The sequence below is a fragment of the Nerophis ophidion genome, linkage group LG06 (assembly GCF_033978795.1).
Source record: "Nerophis ophidion isolate RoL-2023_Sa linkage group LG06, RoL_Noph_v1.0, whole genome shotgun sequence".
NCBI lineage: Eukaryota > Metazoa > Chordata > Actinopteri > Syngnathiformes > Syngnathidae > Nerophis > Nerophis ophidion.
The window spans coordinates 65,515,554-65,520,580 of NC_084616.1; the positions used below are offsets into that span (position 1 = coordinate 65,515,554).

The window sequence follows — 5,027 nt, forward strand, 5'->3', positions numbered from 1 at the left end:
ACTCGTCGTGTTTAGAGGAAGAATACTGAGTTGCATTCGAAGAACACCACACCTACTGTGAAGCATGGGGGTGTAAACATCATGCTTTGGGGCTATTTTTCTGCTAAGGGGACAGGACGATTGATCCGTGTTAAGGAAAGAATGAATGGGGCCATGTATCGTGAGATTTTGAGCCAAAAACTCCTTCCATCAGTGAGAGCTTTGAATGGTTGACCAAATACTTATTTTCCACCGTAATTTACGAATAAATTCTTTAAAATTCCTACAATGTGAATTCCTGGATATTTTTTTTTTCACATTCTGTCTCTCACAATTGAAGTGTACCTATGATGAAAATTACAGACCTCTGTCATCATTTTAAGTGGGAGAACTTGCACAATCGGTGGCTGACTAAATACTTTTTTGTCCCCACTGTATGTATGTTGATTATATAGTCCAAGTTTCAACAGCAGAATTGATGGATACATGACAATTTCAGAACAAGAATAACATATACTGGAAAACACTTTGTCAATAACATTGAGCGACCAGGAGATTAGCTCCATCTTGCCTGGGTATCTTTCGTCTTCTGAAGCCTTGTCTGGTGTGTTATGTCCCTTATTCCACAGTGAGTTATTTTGCACCTGTTTCCCTCGCTTGAGATAGTCCAAACAACTAGTCATGTTATTGATAGTTTCCAAACAACACACTTTTTATCGCAAGGTTGAACACTCTTAGGCTAGAAGAGAATTTAGTTTCTGCGCTCACATTGTCCCACATTCTCACCCTTGCTATACAAAATGTTTGATCCTTGAATGTGGAATTCACCATGTTATGTTTGAATTTCAGGACACCCCTGAGTTCATGTGGACCATCTCTGAGTGAAAACAGACTCTGTATATTTGCAGGTAGAGCCCTTTGTGAGGCCATAAACATACATTGAAAGCCACTGTATTGGATTATGTCATGTAGTTTAAGAAAAGTACTCATTATGAACATATCATTGGTGAGAGCTCTATATGGGCCACAATGTATCATTCTAATTGCCTTTTTCTGGAGCGTCAATAGCGGTTCAATAGTGTCCCTGTAGATGTGCCCCCAAACTTCAGCCCCATACTGTAAATGCGGCAATAAAAGAGCCAAGCAAATCATTTCTAAGTGAATTTTGATTGAGTAATTTCTGCAGTTTCCACAAAATGGAGACAACCTTAGCCAATTTATATTGTACTGCTTTCACGTGTGGTTTCCAAGTCAGTAGAGCGTCTATCATTTACTCTTATTATAGACGTCCTGATAACTTCAATGGGTATGTTTTTTTCCAGTCGCCTTCTCCCAAAGAGGATATAGTTTGTTTTTGAGAGATTTAGTGATAATTTATTTATCAAAAAACACAAATACATTTTTGACAATTCACTGTTCACTGTGTTTACTAATTGAATTATATATTTTCCTATCCATAATCTATGTACAGTTTTTTTTGTATTGGAAAGCAATAGAATGTCTTCGCCAGAAAATTACAAGTTTAACAGTATCCCCTCGTTGATCGCTGCTAGTTGGGCGAATGTCATGTGGTCAGATGAAACCAAAATGGAACTTTTTGGTATAAACTCAACTCGTCATGTTTGGAGGAAGAAGAATACTGAGTTGCATCCCAAGAACACCATACCTACTGTGAAGCATGGGGGTGGAAACATCATGCTTTGGGGCTGCTTTTCTGCTAAGGGGACAGGACTACTGATCTGTGTTAAGAGGATATAGTTTGTTTTTGAGAGATTTAGTGATAATTTATTTATCAAAAAACACAAATACATTTTTGACAATTCACTGTTCACTGTGTTTACTAATTCAATTATATATTTTCCTATCCATAATCTATGTACAGTTTTTTTTCTATTGGAAAGCAATAGAATGTCTTCGCCAGAAAATTACAAGTTTAACAGTATCCCCTCGTTGATCGCTGCTAGTTGGTTTAGTACATGACCGCGATAGACGGATTTCCGCGAAGCAGGATTTATTCAATCAATCAAGCATTATTGCAGACTCCAACGTTCAAGTAGACATACAACCACATACAATACATAAAACAAACAAAATACAGTATAAAAGGCATTATCGCTTTAAAAACAGTGCTTGTGCATATTCAGTAAAAGGCATCTGATAGATAAATAAAAGGAGCAATAAATATACATATATATATATATATATATATATATATATATATATATATATATATATATATATATATATATATATATATATATGTAGGTGTGCCCTGCGATGAGTTGGCGACTTGTCCAGGGTGTACCCCGCCTTCCGCCCGATTGTAGCTGAGATAGGCGCCAGCGCCCCCCGCGACCCCTAAAAGGGAATAAGCGGTAGAAAATGGATGGATATATGTAGGTGTGGGAAAAAAAATCACAAGACTACTTCATCTCTACAGAACTGTTTCATGAGGGGTTCCCTCAATCATCTCCTGATGATTGAGGGAACCCCTCATGAAACAGTTCTGTAGAGATGAAGTAGTCTTGTGATTTTTTTTTTTTTCCCACACCTACATATTGCGCTCCACGACGGTATCGAGCACTATTCTCTGGATAATCCAATCAAGACATATATATATACATATATATATATATATATATATATATATATATATATATATATATATATATATATATATATATATATATATATATACACAGTGGGGAAAAAAGTATTTAGTCAGCCACCGATTGTGCAAGTTCTCCCACTTAAAATGATGACACGGGTCTGTAATTTTCATCATAGGTACACTTCAACTGTGACAGACAGAATGTGAAAAAAAATCCAGGAATTCACAATTTTAGGAATTTTAAAGAATTTATTTGTAAATTATGGTGGAAAATAAGTATTTGGTCAACCATTCAAAGCTCTCACTGATGGAAGGAGGTTTTGGTTCAAAATCTCACGATACATGGCCCCAATTCATTCTTTCTTTAACACATATCAATCGTCCTTGTCCCCTTAGCAGAAAAACAGCCCCAGAACATTATGTTTCCACCCCCAAGCTTCACAGTAGGTATGGTGTTCTTGGGATGAAACACAGTATTCTTCTTCCTCCAAACACGACGAGTTGAGTTTGTACCAAAATGGATACATGGATGATACAGCAGAGGATTGTGAGAATGTCATGTGGTCGGATGAAACCAAAATAGAACTTTTTGGTATAAACTCAACTCGTCGTGTTTGGAGGAAGAAGAATACTGAGTTGTATCCCAAGAACACCACACCTACTGTGAAGCATGGGGGTGGAAACATCATGCTTTGGGGCTGTTTTTCTGCTAGGGGGACAGGACGACTGATCCGTGCTAAGGAAAGAATGAATGGGGCCATGTATCGTGAGATTTTGAGCCAAAACCTCCTTCCATCAGTGAGAGCTTTGAATGGTTGACCAAATACTTATTTTCCACCATAATTTACAAATAAATTCTTTAAAATTCCTACAATGTGAATTCCTGGATAATTTTTTGTCACATTCTGTCTCTCACAGTTGAAGTGTACCTATGATGAAAATTACAGACCTCTGTCATCATTTTAAGTAGGGGAACTTGCACAATACTTTTTTGCCCCACTGTATATGCCGACAAACTTGCAGCGCCTTTGCTAGGAACAGGGTTTGACAAACCTATTGAAATGTGAATTTACTTGACACAAGTATGCCCTTCAGCATGTTAAGCCTTCTCAATGGCCTCCTTTTTTGACGTTTCCAAATGCAGCGCAACAGAGGACGTTACTGTCAAAAACGCCTCCTTGCGTCAATAGTAGACATAGAGGCTCCATTGGCTGCATCACCAATGATTTGTCATGACGGAGCACGGCGGAACATGAGTACACAAACACTTTCAAAGTAAACGACTTCAACGACACGTTTAAATGTCAAAAACAACGTTATATTTTTTTTAAACAAGTATTTCTATTATCAGACATTTAATTGTGAAAATTAAGATTTTCTAAAATTATTGTGTATCGTAGGTGCATCATTTACATCAGCATAGGCTGGCCCCATTGTGTAATTGTAGAATAATCTCCGTTTTATTTCCAAAATCATAGCGGATGCAGTAGTGGTGCCATCCTGATCTTAACCAGACTTCACTTCCTGGCAAGAACCTGAGAAGGAGCCGTCCGAGAAGAGGAAGGTGTCACCCACTGATGGCTGGATTTTAACAAAGGAAAAACGAACGTTGCCTGACACCTGCTGTCGTTTGGTAGGCATTCTTAAATGTGCTCTTTCGCCGTTTCCTTACCTCAACATTCACATGTTTTAATTTAGTAACTATCACGTTTAACTAGTTTTAGGACTGGGGATTGAGTTCACTCTCGGACAGTGTTAATCTAATGTGTCACTGATGCATGACTTAAGGAAGTCATAAATGTTTGTTATTGTTATTATTATTATTATTGTTATTATCATTATTATTATTATTATTAGTAGTAGTAGTAGTATTATAAGTATCCACGAAATAATTAACGTATAAGTCCCACGCCATTCAGTCCTCTTGATCTTGCAACCTCCTGTTTTCTATGTCTTAATTTGTCCTTCAAAAACCGAAATGCATCTTGGGAAAAGAGTCGGAATTTTCAGGGCTGTCCTAATCAGCATTTAATAGCTACAATTTTGTTCTGATTGAAGCCTGACATGTTCCAATGTAATTATTAAACATTGTTGTAGTACTTAGAGGGATAAAAAAATGATAACAGGTGAAACCAGGACTCATGCTTAAAGGCCTACTGAAATGAGATTTTCGTATTTAAACGGGGATAGCAGGTCCATTCTATGTGTCATACTTGATCATTTCGCGATATTGCCATATTTTTGCTGAAAGGATTTAGTAGAGAACATCCACAATAAAGTTCGCAACTTTTGGTCGCTAACAGAAAAGCCCTGCCTTTACCGGAAGTCGCAGACGATGACGTCACATGTTGATGGCTCCTCACATATTCACATTGTTTTTAATGGGAGCCTCCAACAAAAAGAGCTATTCGGACCGAGAAAACGACAATTTCCCCAT

At 37.4% G+C, this 5,027-nt stretch overlaps 1 protein-coding gene across 3 annotated transcripts in view; it reads left to right on the forward strand.

Moving 5' to 3' along the window:
* Window positions 1–4,086: 4,086 nt before the first annotated feature.
* Window positions 4,087–5,027, forward strand: part of LOC133555118 (6-phosphofructo-2-kinase/fructose-2,6-bisphosphatase 2-like) — a 36,638-nt gene continuing 35,697 nt past the window's right edge. For 2 of the 3 annotated variants that reach the window (XM_061904613.1, XM_061904615.1), the window contains exon 1: window positions 4,105–4,223. The gene's annotated coding sequence lies outside the window, so the exon portion shown is untranslated. Of the gene's footprint in view, window positions 4,224–5,027 lie in introns of all 3 variants that reach the window. The other variant, XM_061904614.1, reaches the window with a different exon arrangement.